Here is a 15,346-nt window from a genome sequence, read left to right on the forward strand (position 1 = left end):
CGGTCCTGCTTCTATAGAGAAGTGTTGGCATCTTGGGCTTCCCCTTCTACTTGGTAGCACTGTGCTGGGTTTATGCATGGTACTTTGCTCTGTGTTCCAGAATTTAGCCCAAAGAGGCACCATTTTCTCATGTAACCATTACTAACATTTCTTGAGAGGCATTAGAAGTGCTGTTGGTGCTAGTTCCTCCTCAATTTCATTGATTAGTATTGATGAAATTAATTTTAGAGAAGGAAAAGACATGATTGAATAGATTTAGGCATTTGGAGAAGATAGAAATAATTAAAAGGACAAAACACATCAAAAGGAATGAAACTAGACTGGAAAGGTAATGACTGAAGAGGAAATGGTATCAATATCCTTTTTTGTGTTCTGAGAATGTTCTCAGTGCATGCATTCTCTCTTCTCTTTTCTTTCTGGATGACAGCTGCTAGAAAAGAGTAAATTCTTGTCACAGAAAGGATGATCAGTTAATCTAGATAGGGGAAAAGATAAAATAATAGATGGTGAGATATTTTAGTACTCAGTTTATATCCCTCAATCGTTCTTTGTAATATCTGGTCTTAGCAGCTAAGACACTTGCAGGGCATTGTTTGGAGAATTATAGGCTTTATTATTAACACTTTTTCATTTTTAGGTTTTAGAGAATAGAGGTAGCATTGAAAGGTTGCTTAACTCTGCTGATAAATTAGGGAAGATTGAAATCCTTTAGCATGGACAGCTTGATTTGTTCCACTGAAGTCAATAGGAACTTTTGCTCAACATCCTGGAAACATCCATATTCTCAACTCAGGAATGCATTAGTAAATCTAAAAAGCCTGATGATAAATGGACTCATCTTCTCTGAATCCCACTGTCAAGAATATATGTCCAACCTGGAGAGATTCAGGCCCAGTTAAAGTAAATTTAGCCACATTCCATATCATGTACTTCCTTACCTTAATTACCTTGAGTGTCTAATCATGCTGTGTATTTCCCCATGAACAGTTAGCTTGGTCATCAGTTTCCCCCCCAACATTTTTTATTTTCTGTTTCAGTAAAGCAGTTTCAGACTTGTCATTATTTTCCTTTGCTATCATTTGTATTACATTTTCAAGTGTTTCTAATCTAGTTTTTACAGCACACAAATCCTTGGATAAGGTTTATATGTCTTCTGAGATTTTGTCCAATTTACCTGACAGGAAATCTTTAAGAACTGAGATTTCCTGAGAGTGAGCTGCTTGCTGTGCTGCTGAATCTGACCTGGGGATCTTGTTAGGCGAGTGTGTCTCAAACTTTTAATTACCCTCTAATTTCCCAGTTACTGAGTTTGATAAGGCAAAAATTAATGTTGCAGGTCAGCACTTCCAGATATTTGCCAAACTAGACAATTTCAGGAGGGCTAGAGAGTGCATGTGTGTGATCCAAACAGCCATTTTTATTTGTGCTCCATGTGACCCTTTCAAATAATAGAAAGCAAACAACAAGAGTGAAGAAAAGTTTAGCTTACATCTATCCTGTAGTCTTGCCATGAAGAGAAAGCCTTAATGTACAAAAACTAATTGATACTTACCGTACAAGTGATATTTACCATTTCATGTCTTTCAACTCAGAAATATACATTAATTTTTTCGTGAAATACAAACCTATAAACAAAATGATCAATATTATTCATCTTGCAATTTCTAAAATATGCCAGTTGCAACCCTGAGGTGAATAGACAGGTTAAAACTCTGACAGAAAGTCAACTGAGAGGAAGATGCTCCCCAAACCACAAAAGATATTTATCCTTCCTACCCCTAAATACAAGATGCTGTTTCAGGCAAAATTATGGATGTACACATATGATAAGGCCATAAGTTGCACACAGGTGATTTGGGCACTCAATGTTGTGCAGGCACAAATAAAAGCTCGATGATTGAAGCCCAATAGCAGATCTGACCCTAAAGGTCATCATTATGCATTAAAGGCCAAAAGCATACGTACCTCTTGAGAGGCTAAAGTTACTCAGCCTTTGGCCTGATGCCTCTCAGCTCACACTGGGCTTGCATCAATGATCCATTAATACATGCCATGTTACAGATCATTACCCAAACAGCAAATGCAGATGATTTAATAGTTCACATGTTTGTCTAAAATCCATTATTAGCTTTAATGTGAAGATGAAATTCAAGTAAGTGAAGACAAAAGAGCATGTTTTATTGAGTCACTAAAGAGGAGTCCGTGATACATGAATCAATAAATTGTAGTAAGAAAACACTCGTATCCTATTAGCTAAACCAAGCTTGATGATGGGGGAGGAGAAGATGAATTATTGGTGGAGTGGTACCATCTACACATTTCACATGTTGCCATTAAAACATTAAGTTGCCATTTTCCCTTTATCTGACAGTTACTTATTTCAAGCACATGCTATTCTAGCTTTCTAAATCATATCTTTTGGTCACATGCCACAAGCCTGGCTGCTCTATATGTGTGGAATAAATAACATATTGGTAGACATTTCAGGCCTTAACAGCAATTTGATCATCACAAGAATCTGTAGATCTTATTATTTATAAGAAAAAATGCCTGAGTTGCATATTAAACCACAAATATCTTGTTTAGAGTTGAATTAAAGATCTGACATACAGAAATGGCATTCAAATGTACTAAAATCAAAACTGTTGATGGCTGGTAGATATTGCACAAATGAAATCACTGCATTTCAAATGCAAAATCATTACACTGTCAAATTTACAATTTTTATTTCAAAAATAAAATCAAATAAAAATAAAAACTTCAGGCAAACTGACCCCACAGATTGGCCCTGATCCAATAAAACACTTTGCACATGTTTCATTTTAAGCATGCAATCAGTTCCACAGACTTCAAGTATATTTATATAGTAGGTTTGCTATTTAGTGAAATGATCTCAAGAAAATTACTTTAAAATTCTTCAGATAATAGATAATTAGGAATCTAATTTATTTGTCAGTCTTTTACTGAAAAAGATCATATTTCCATCACTCCTTTTATGAATTCTAATCTGATAGAGCAGGTCAGCATTTTCTGACTGAAATTTTTTTCTGCTAAAAATGAGGTTTCAAAGAAAAATGATATTAACAACAGGAAAATGCCACTTTTGACTAAAGTTTTCAAAATTTTGAGAGGAAATTTCTGAACAAATAAAACAAAAATGAAATAAAAATTTCAATTACATCAAAATGAAACATTTTGAAACATTTTCATTTTGAAAACAAACAAACATAAAATCTAATGTTTTATTTCTCTCTCCTGTCCTTTCACCATTTTTCCTTTTTCATCACAGAATGCCAGAGAATGAATAATGTCTAGTTCCCCACCCTTTTCTGCCTCTCCTCTTTCCTTTTTCCACTTTAACTTTTTAAAACTTCCTCAGTTTGGAAAATGTAGAATGGCAAAGGAAAAAAAGAGAAAAGAAAAACTGAAACTCCACTGGACATTATTAATTTTATTAAGGAAAAAAAGAGGGAAATTATAATTCAAGGTTTTGTAAGTTTGAAAAAAATAATGAAAAATTTGGAACAATTTTTAGGTTCTCAGTTTCAAACCTTCAAAATGGAAACCATGTTGAAAATTTATTATGTAGTTATTTTTCCATTTATCTTTGAGTTCTATTACCCAACAGGAGGCGCTGTGTGCAGTTTTTATGATAAAACTCCAAATCACATGGAACTCCCCTGGTTTAGAGTTTAGCTAAAAACTGGAAGTTCCGACAAGGGTTGTCAAATGACTGGCTAAGGTTCAAGTAACCCAAGCATAGTTTTGAATGAGCTGGACATAGCTTCGAGTGAATCTAGCTAATGTATGGTTTTGCAGCAAAAATGGAAAAATTGTGATTTTATAGGTTTTGGAAACAAAAATATGTGAAACTCTGTTATTTCTTATTCAATTCCACTTTGAAGTTTTTAGGCCTCAATCCTGCAAACATTTAAACATACTCTTCACTTTACTACTATCAGCATGACATCATTGATTTTAATGGGAGCTATAGCCAGTAGTAAAGTTAAGCATGTGCTTAAGCATTTGCATAATGGGGCCTTGATGTGTTGGAACCCCAAACTCAGAACAGAACTGAATGATCAAAAGAGAAGAAAGTGCTTGTAGGACCCCTGCAAAGTGAAATAGTTTAGCACAGCTCTAGAGACTGAGATGGCAATGCATGTTTACAACTTAAATTCCTTAGTAGAGCCATTGTGAATATGACACCTTCATAGAACCTGCTCTTATGTAGGACTCAGAAGAACTTTTCTAATGTAGGACTCAGAAGAACAGTTCTCTTTTGATTTTGATACATATTTACAATCTTTAATATAACTTAATGGCTTTTTTGTCTTGGAATAAATAGAATATCTGGTTAAGCATCAGTAATAATTTACATCATTCCCTGCATATTTACAGTGATAAAATTTGGTACATCTGCATGGACTTGTAAGTGTGTAAGTGTCACTGCATATTTGTCCAGGTGTTTTATATCATTTATGGGTAAACAAATGTGCATACTGGGAAAAGCAGTGCTCTAACTAGGGACCAGCGTTTTGGTGAGGCTCCATTGTTGTACAAATTATAGCTGTGAGAAGACAATGTCACTTTTTTCTTCACTTACGATATTCTTGAATTACATCAGCCAGAAAGCCAGTGACATTTTCAGTAGACATTGCTCCTTTAGTACCACTGATACTAATGTTCATAGTAATGTAAACATTGCTGACATTATTTTCTGCAGCAGTTCTTCTTGGAAGTTTTTCTCTCTCTGCTACATATAGATGGGGACAACCCTTTAAGCATGCCGCATATTTGTCTACTTAGCTGGGCTGAGACTCCTCAAACATGTCAGAGAGGGAACTTATTAGAAGGTGAGATCTCTGGACAGTCTATTTAATGTAAATAGATTAACTAAAATAAACAGCTTTGTGAATCCATACATGATCTGATATGACCTACAGGAATATTTATGTTATGAGGACATCTAAATCAAAACAGTTATATTTCAAATGTATCACAGCTGAATCTTTGCAAAGATTTTTTAAAAGTTATTCTAATTGTAAATGAATTTTGGTTCCCTTAGAATGTCAAACTAACGAAGGTCATTACTGGTAGCAAATGACAGGATAACGTTTAAATGAAAAACCAAGTAGTTTTTAGGTACTGTGAAAAATTGAATAGGCATAACCCCTAACTCCCAATGTTTTTTGTGCCTGAAAGTATTTCTATTTCTAGACAAGTTCACAACATAGTTATAAAAGAGGGGAAGTTCATATACAGTAGATTAAGAGAAGGTGTATAATTTACAAAGAAGTATGGTATAGTATAGACTTAACTTATTAATATATTTAACTTAGAGAGAAAGATGTTTTATGAGATTTGGGCTGTTAAATTTTTAACAATCGATATGGGGCAACAAGTAGTTTAACAAGGGGGAGGAATAGCTCAGTGGTTTGCACACTGGCCTGCTAAACCCAGGGTTCTGAGCAAAATGCTTGAGGAGACCCTTTAGGGAACTGGGGTAAAAATCTGTCAGAGGATTGGTCCTGCATTGAGCAGGAGGTGGGACTAGATGACCTTCTAAGGTCCCTTCCACCCCAATATTCTATGAAAAGAGAAGTCTTTTTAAATTCCTCGGTGCAAAACTAATAGCTGAATACTGTTATAATTTCCACTGCAAAGTACCATTTCCATTTGCCCTCAGTCTAGAAGGACTTCCTCAGTTCATTCCAAATAGGATCTCTAAACAAAGAATAATTTCTTACTCATCTGGAAATTAACAGTTACTCAAAACATCAAGGGTTCACAGAAGTTCAAATCTAACATAAGATGCCAATTTGTAACAAATCACCCAGCCACAAACCAATTCAGCACAGTCAACAGGTGAATACCACACAAACATAGCCAAGGGAATAGAACTCAGTAACATTTGTATTACTGACTGAAAGAAGGGCTTCAGCTCTAAACAGATAATATAGTATAACACATCTATTACTATGTGTGATGGGGTGTTCACTCCACACTAGCCTAGAAGGGCTTAATGAGGCTGAGTAGAGGCCAATTAACTGAATAGGAATTAGATGGCCTAAGAAACTCCTGGATGACGATGGATCCAGCTGAGAAGGAACAGAGGGGGCTAGTATAAAGCCAGGAACCTGGCACCAGGAAGGGGCTGTAGCAGAGGGAGCCTGTAGCCCACCTCTAGACATTAGGGAGGGAAATCTAAGGGGGCGGGTGTAGGAAAAGGCTCAGGAAAACTGCAGTAAGGTTAAGGAGGGTAGAGACTTAGCTGTTGATTAGAAGGTCCCTGAGCTGGAACCTGTCATAGAGAATGGGGCTGGGTTTCCTAACCAGCACCGGGGAAGTGGCACAGTTTGGGAAGTGGATGGGAAGACTGCCAGAGACAGTATGTAGCAAGGGACTTCAGTCCCCTGGAAGGGGAGAACTACAGTAACCTGGCCACAAAGAGAGAGCACCCTGAGTCACAGAGAAAGAGAGGGATAGCAGAAGAGGGTGTCAGACCTGAAAAGAGCTAATCCCAGAGTGGCCAGGAAGTGGAGGTGTCCTAGTAGTGTGTGGGCCCTGTGTCCCTATGTAACATACAAAAACCTGGTACAATAAGAAGAATTTGACTCCATGTCAGTTAAATCCAAGGGGTGAAATCCTGTCTCTTTGAAACCAATATGAGTTTTGTCATTGACTTCAGTGGGACCAGGACTTCACCCCAGATCTTCAGCTGGGAAGTGTTGGCATAACTCTCCTGAAGTCCATACAGCTATGGTTGCTTATTTGCCCCAAGGCCGCTGAGCAATGACAGTTTTTTGAATATAGACGTTTGTCCACTGATGAAAATTATCATCATTTTACTTCATAGGCCACTGAATGTCCATCAAAAGGTCAGAATTTCCTGTCACTAGCAGCCTTGGCTGTATTTTCAAAACTGCTGTGGAAATATCTTCATGCATTGCAAGAGGCACTAGAATAATCCTTAATTCACTGCACAGTGATATGATCTTCAGGTTGCAGACCAGATGCTGCATCAATTTTTTCTCCATTACTGTGGAATCTTTTTAAATGGGTAGAGTAATAACTTCAACAGTACTTAATTTAGTTCTGAGAAAGATTCTAATAGAAAATGTATGGGGTAGAGTCACAGACCTTTTGCACAGGTAACTTCATACTTTAGACATCCAGCATTTATCCTAATAACTCATCCTGACCTTTGGCTGGAACTACTATATATCAGCCCTTAGGAACAAATCTTGTGCTCACCACTCAGAACAAATAACCTGGGCAAAGTGGGAAGAATTCTCCTCTGAGGCTGTTACCCCAAAATTTGGACCCAAGGCATACCAATATTGGCTTGCCTATAATCATAAATTTATCATCAATTTATTCTTCCCAAATGGGTAATGAGGTGGTAGACCACCCTAGAGGAATTGCCAGGGTTTTACCTGGGGGTATGTCTTCAACTTGCAGAGGACTCTCCAGAGCAGGTTAATCCTACTAACCTGGGAGAGGACACGGATCCAGCCCTCCACTCAAAAGATTGACATCCAAGCAGTAATTCTTTGAAAACAAAGTATAATTTATTTAACGGAAATAAGCAGTTACAATGCATTCAATAAAGCAAGAGGGAGAACATTATAATGAACAAAATATAGTAAAACACCGACTCTTGTTTAGAAATTATACATTAAAGTGGTGCAATAAAGTAAAGACACAGACTACACAAAATATATAGAACACACAGTTACAATGTGATACACAAAGACCTGCATACATATGTATACAAGCCCTACTAAAATGCTGATGCAAATACTATACTTATTATCATGTAGCAGATGGGGCCCCTCTCTCTCTCTCTGAAAGCATTATAAGCTTGTTACAATTTAACATTACCATTCTGTGAGTGGTGATCAAACTGTCATAGGATGGGGTGGAGTGAATAGCACTCAGATGCAAACACTCACCTTTATTTACAAGTGCAGCCAGACAATCTTTTAAATTAGACCGAAAAATCAGACTTATACTCCTTCACACTTCCTCTGAATTGTCTTTTGGTCCTTCTGCTCTGTCTGGACACAAAAGAGCAACGATTGACCAGGCTACCTCACTTCAGCTGCTGCCTCCAACCACTGCCTCAGAGTGCTGTCTGCTGCTGTCATAAACAGATAGATACGGGTTAATAGAACAGGAGTACTTCATGTCTCAAGTTCAGTGAGCCTGGCTGTCACCTGACCAGAGGCCCAATCAGGGGACAGGATACTTTCAAAACTTGAGGGAGGAAAGTTTTTGTGTGTGCTGTTAGATTTTGGTTGTTGTTCACTCTGGGGGCTTAGAGGGACCAGACGTGCAACCAGGTTTCTCTCCAATCTCTTTGATACAGTCTCTTATATGTCCAGAATAGTGAGTACTAGGTAGATAAGGCGAGTTAGGCTTATCTTTGTTTTCTTTATTTGCAAATGTGTATTTGGCTGGAAGGAGTTCAAATTTGTATTTTGCTGAAAGGATTTTACTTTGGTACTTGTATACTTAGGCTGGGAGGGTATTCCCAGTGTCTATAGCTGAAAGACCCTGTAACATATTCCATCTTAAATTTACAAAGATAATTTTTACTTTTTTTCTTTCTTTAATTAAAAGCTTTTCTTGTTTAAGAACCTGATTGTTTTTTAATTCTGGTGAGACCCCAGGGGACTGGGTCTGGATCCACCAGGGAATTGGTGGGGAGAAAGGAGGGAAGGGGGAGAGAAAGGTTAATTTCTCTCTGTGTTAGGATTACTTTCTCTCTCAGGGAGAGTCTGGAAGGGGGAGAGAGAAGGAGGGGGGGAAGGTGAATTTTCCTCTCTGTTTTAAGATTCAAGGAGTTTGAATCACAGTGATCTTCCAGGGTAACCCAGTGAGGGGAAGTCTGGGAGAGGCAACGGTGAGGGAAAGGGTTTACTTTCCTTGTGTTAAGATCCAGAGAGACTGGGTCTTGGGGGTCCCTGGCACTGGAATTCCTGGTTGGTGGCAGCACTACAAGTACTAAGCTGGTAATTGAGCTTAGAGGAATTCATGCTGGTACCCCATCTTTTGGACGCTAAGGTTCAGAGTGGGGAATTATACCATGACATCTACTTATGTGGTTACTGTCTTCTAGAATATTTGGTTGCTACTGCTTCTTCAGGTAGCTGCTTCTCTTCTCCTTTGCTGGTTGAGAAATTACACACAAAGGTGTAGTAATAAAGGGAGCACATGCTATAAGCAGTGTTTGTGCTTCAGTACAGTCCTGTTTTTTTCAGATTTGTTTTTGATGCTGGCCTAATGGCCTGGCAGCCATACTTGATTGTGCTTGTTTAGCATTATCACAGTTTTTTTAATCTGCTCCCCAGAAGGCTCCACAGGTACTTTTATGTAAGTTTATTTTTCCTTTGCACTCCTCTATAACATTTTCAGTACAGTACTCAGGTGAGCTTGTTTTTAAATATCATAGAATTTGTACTTTTACTGTACTTATCCGCTGATCATAAATACACAATTTTATGTCTTTTTTAATCTTCCATGTTATGAAGCTCTTTCCTTTAGTTTTGTTAATGGAGATCTTGAAGCCCCACCTGTTTCCACAGTCTGTACTCCTCTGAAGTGTGTCATTTATTTTTTTGGTGGCACTGTGGCAGGGTGCTGCTGGAGAAGCCCTTAATCAGCTCCTGACCCTCCAGCCCCAATCCATTATCCCTGATTGGGGCTAGCTGAACCACCCTATGTTTGCCTGGTAACTGACCACACCAGCCAGCCTCATGAGCAGGAGCTATAAGGCTGGAAGGAAGAAAGTGAGTGGAAGAGGGTAAGGGAGAGACTCAGGGCTGGTCTACGTTGGGTGGGGGTATTGATCTAAGATACGCAACTTCAGCTACGTGAATAGCGTAGCTGAAGTCGAAGTATCTTAGATCAATTTACCTCAGGTCCTCATGGCATGGGATCAACGTCCGTGGCTCCCCCTATCGACTCCACTACCACGGCTCACTTCGGTGGAGTTCCGGAGTTGACGGGAGCGCGTTTGGGGATCGATATATCGTGTCTAGATGAGATGCGATATATCGATCCCCGAAAAATCGATCGCTACCAGCCGATACGGCGGGTAGTCTGGACGTATCCTAAGAGTAGAAGGTCAGGCTCAGAGGGAGTAGGAGCCTCCTAGTCTGTTGCTGGCCAGGCCTGTGGTAGGCCAAGCAGCTGTAAAGCCTGTATCTAGTTGGAAACTGGTGGTGGGAAATGGATTGTGAATAAAGAACACAGGTGTTGCATCAGACTGAAGTGTCCCCGATTCATGGAGGAGAGGGGCCAAGGGGCTGAATCTGGAGAGGTGCAGTGTGTACCCTGTTACACATGGGTGCTTCTCCAAGATCTCCAGCCACCACCAGAGCATGGCAACCCAAAGATAGAGGGAACCGTGCAGTGGTTAGCCAAGCAACAAGAGGAGAAGCAGAAAGCACTGCAGGCCTTCCAGCAATCCCACCAGCTGGAGAGGCAGGTCTTACTTGCCTGGCAAGCTGAGCAACAGAAGACCAGGCTTGGGCTTATGTAAAATGGGCCCTGCTGATGACCCCAACGCCTTCCTGTGTACTTTTGAGTGGGTGGCCATGGGCACTGGGTGGGACAAGGTGACCTGGGCTCTGTGACTGGCCCTCTATCTGACCAGTGAGGTGCAGGCTGCCTATATGATGTTAAGTGACAAACAGGACAAGGATTATGATGTGGTGAAGGCGGCCGTCCTAGACCGGAGGGGGCTGTTGGTGGAAAAGTACCAACAAAAGTTTTGGGCAGCCCTGTGTTTTGCAGTTCAGAGCTTTTGCCCAGAAGCTCACATACTGGGCCACTTGGTGGTTGAGGCCAGACACCCAAACACTGGGAGAGATTATGGACAGGGTGATCCTTGAACAATTTGTGCAGGGAGTCCCAGAAAACATGCGATTCTGGGTCCATCATCACCAGCCGAATATGGTGTAGGCTGCTCTTAAACTGACAGAGGGGTAAGCAGAGGCAGATTTCCCTTGAAAAGAGGGTCGGACAGGCCAGGACCTGGAATGGGGGAAGAAATCTCGAGAACCTCCCCCTGGGACAAGTCCGGAGAAAAGGAAGAAAGAGACTAAGGAAGTTTAGTACTTCTCATGCAGGGATCTCAAAGCCCTTTATGGGGAGGGGGGGTTGAAGTATCATCTTCCGTTTACAAACAGAGAACTGAAATAGAGAGAGATCATATGATTTAATCTTTTGCAGTGAATCAGAGCTTGAAACATAATAAAGGACTCCAGACTCCCACCCTGGTACCCTAGCTGCAGTACACAAACATGACTGTGGCAGAATCACTACTAAATTGCACTGTATTGGGATGATCAGGATACTAGTTATCAGAGAACCACCACATTTACCTAGCAATTGAGCTGACTCTGAGTTCCCCCTGTGTAAAACTGGTGTGAGATCACAATACAGGCCTGTATCTATTGGGTGTCTGGGAAGTGGGCGGGCGAAGCCCGCCCACTGCTAAAGGAACCTCCCCCAGCCTAAGGGGAGGAACCACAGGGCCACAGAACCCACTGAGTTCGGGGGACAACTAATAAAAGAACAGGGACAGGAGTGAGGTCAAAGGGTCAGAAGGAGGGAACCTGACGGGGACACCGAGCAGAGAACCCCGGACAGCGCCCACTGCTCCTCGAAGGCGTCAAGGGAGCCAGTGGACGCCGCCCAGAGGAACTCCGCCCGGATGTGTGATCGGACCATGGAGCGGAAGCAAGCCCCACAGTCACCGGAGTCTCCATCGGCCAACCTCCCCTCCCCAATACAGGCCTGTAGCAGGGCAGTTACCCCCCTCCTGTGAAAGGCTAGGCTGATTGGGGAAGCAGCCACAGCTGCGCAGGGGCGGAGGGGGCTGGGAGGGGGGCACACCCCAATCAGGCCACAGCTGGCCCTATAAAAAGGCTGTCAGCCTGGAGCAGAGTCAGTCTCTTTCTAGCTGTGGAAAGAAAAGGATTTGGCTGCCTGAGGAAAAAAGGGTACCTAGAGTGGAGAAGGGCTGAGGAAAGGCCAGAGGAGCTGGGGAGCTCCAAGGCCTGTGCAGGTACTGGGGCTGGGAGGTGCAGCCCAGAGATAGGCAGAGGCAGCTGGTCCAACCTCCTTGTCAATGATGAGTGGCCATGGCAGACTGCAGTTTGACCCAGTGAGCAGGGGCTAGATGACAACTGGCAGTAGCCACTGAGGCAAGGTGAGTAAGAGGGTTGGAGGCTCACCTGGGAGGAAAGACCCAGAGCAGTGTGGGGGTACTGTGATGGACGAACCCTGAGGTAAAGGGCACTGGGGTCTGGGAGGGACATGGGGCAAGCGGCAGGTGAGCCACCTGCCAGAAGAGGGTGCTCTGGACTGGAATTGAGCTAATTCCCAGGATCACCAGCAGGAGGCGCCATGCTGGTGAGTCTCACTTTGCTACAAGGCCTTAATAATGACACACATACACTTCAGGTGGCTTTAACAGGTGTTTTTGCTATATAGTATTGTTTTTATATGGACACTATTCACTGCAGAGTGAGTACTCAATGAACTTATTGGTTGTCTGAGATTATTCCAAAAAGTGAAAGGTTCTTTTCCATTACAGGAAAACCCTTAACTTTCATAGGCAATTTTATTATGTTTGTTATTCACTCTTCTAGCACACTAGAAATGTTTTCCTTCATTCTAATGTCCCTTGGATTGGCAGGGGTATATTCAGGATAATCGCAGTAGCTCAAATAAAATAAAAGAGCTCAAATCTTCACCCACCTCTCAATTCAAACAAAACCTTCCAATTATGTACCCATAGATCACTAGCTGTCACCTGCAGTGTGATGGGAAGACATTGATTGCTAGACCGTAACCTTGCATTAAGACAGTGCCATATTCACTTCCATCAAGTAGTGAGTCTATCAAGTGGTGGCACCCAAACAGAAAATGGAGTAAATAATCAATTTGTAATCATGTAGAAGATAAGTTGACAAATAACAGTCAACAGGGATTTGTCAAAAACAAATTATGTCAAGCCAACCTTAAATCCTTTTTTGACAATGTAACAAGCCTCGTGGCTGGGGGAAAACAGTAGATATATATCTCAGCTTTAGTAAGGCTTTAGATAATGTCTCCCATGAACTTCTCATAGCAAATTAGGGAAATATATTCTAGACAAATCTATTGTAAGGTGAGTGCACAACTGGTTGGGAAAACTACTCAGTTATCAATGGCTCATAGTCAAGCTAGAAGAGCATATTGAGTGGGGTCCACAAGGTTCTGTCCTGCATCTGATTCTATTCAGTATCTTCATAACCAATTTGGATAATGGCATAGAGAGTACACTAATTTATGCTTGAGGATGATACCAAGCTGGTATGGGTTGAAAATGCTTTGGAGGACAGGATTAGAATTCCAAATGATATTAACAAACTGGAGAAATGGTATGAAATAAATAAGATGACATTCAATAAGAACAAATGCAAAGTACTACTGTTAGGAAGGAATCAATAGTATAAATACAAGATGGAAAATGACTGTCTAGGAAGGAGTACTGCATAAAAGGATCTGGAGCTTATGCTGGAATACAAACTAAATATGAGTCACCAATGTAATACTGTTGCAAAAAAACAAATATACAAAAAAGAACATCATTCTGGGACATATTAGCAGGAGTGCTGTAAGCAAGACACAAGAAGTAATTCTTTCATCCCACTCAGCACTGATAAAGGCTCAGCTGGAATACTGTGTCCAATTCTGGGCACCACACTTCAGGAAAGATGTGGATAAATTGGAGAAAGTCCAGAAGAGAACCACAAAAATGATTAAAGGTTTAGAAAACATGATCTATAAGGGAAATATTATAAAAAATTGGTTTATTTAAACTGGAGAAGAGAAAACTGAGAGGGGACATAAATCTTCAAGTATGTAAAGTTCTTATAAAGAGGAGGGTGTTAAATTGTTCTTATTACCCACTGAGGATAAGACAATAAATAATAGGCTTAAATTCAGCAAGGAAAAATTTAGGTTAGACATTAGGAAAAACTTCTTAACTGTAATAGAAGTTAAACCCTGGAACAAATTACTTAGGTAGTGTGATGGGGCAAGGCCAGATGGCTATAGTAAAGTACTGAGAAACAGGTATGTTAGCCCTAGGCTAAACAAATCCCTAGGACCCTGGTAACCAAATGGCAGTTGCTCCAGGTTAATCAAGGCACCTGGGGCCAGTTAAGATCTTTCTAGAAGGCAGTGGCGATAGGTACTTTAATTAGAACACCTGCAGCCAATCAAGGCAGGCTAATCAGGGCACCCGAGTTTAAAAAGGAGCTCACTCCAGTCAGGCAGGGAGGAGCTAGAGGAGAAGGAGTGTGTGTGAGGAGCTGGGAGCAAGAAGGCAAGGAACTGAGAGTGAGAGAGTGTACTGCTGGAGGATTGAGGAGGACAAGCATTATCAGACACCAGGAGGAAGGTCCTGTGGTGAGGATAAAGAAGGTGTTTGGAGGAGGCCATGGAGAAGTAGCCCAGGGAGTTGTAGCTGTCATGCAGCTGTTACAGGCAGCACTATAGACAGCTGCAATCCACAGGGCCCTGGGCTGGAACACGGAGAAGAGAGCAGGCCCGGGTTCCCCCCAAACCTCCCAACTCCTGATCAGACACAGGAGGAGCTGACCCAGACTGTGGGGAAGATCACTGAGGTGAACAAATCAGTCAATAAGAGCAGGACCCACTAAGGTAGAGAAGGAACTTTGTCACAACAGGTTGTGGAATCTCCATCACTGAAGGTTGTTTAACCTGTTCTTTAAAAACACTTGTCAAAGATGTAAAAGCAGCAAAGAGTCCTGTGGCACCTTATAGACTAACAGACGTTTTGGAGCGTGAGCTTTCATGGGTGAATACCCACTTCGTCAGATGCATGTAGTGGAAATTTCAAGGGGCAGGTATATATATGCAGGCAAGCTAGAGATAATGAGGTAGTTCAATCAGGGAGGATGAGGCCCTGTTCTAGCAGTTGAGGTGTGAAAACCAAGGGAGGATAAACTGGTTTTGTAACTGGCAAGCCATTCACAGTCTTTGTTTAATCCTGAGCTGATGGTGTCAAATTTGCAGATGAACTGAAGCTCAGCAGTTTCTCTTTGGAGTCTGGTCCTGAAGTTTTTTTGCTGCAGGATGGCCACCTTAAGATCTGCTATAGTGTGGCCAGGGAGGTTGAAGTGTTCTCCTACAGATTTCTGTATATTGCCATTCCTAATATCTGATTTATGTCCATTTATCCTTTTCCGACTGTCCAATTTGGCCGATGTACATAGCAGGGGGGCATTGCTGGCATATGATGGCGTATATTACATTG

The sequence above is a fragment of the Gopherus flavomarginatus genome, chromosome 1 (assembly GCF_025201925.1).
Source record: "Gopherus flavomarginatus isolate rGopFla2 chromosome 1, rGopFla2.mat.asm, whole genome shotgun sequence".
NCBI classification, from domain to species: Eukaryota; Metazoa; Chordata; order Testudines; family Testudinidae; genus Gopherus; species Gopherus flavomarginatus.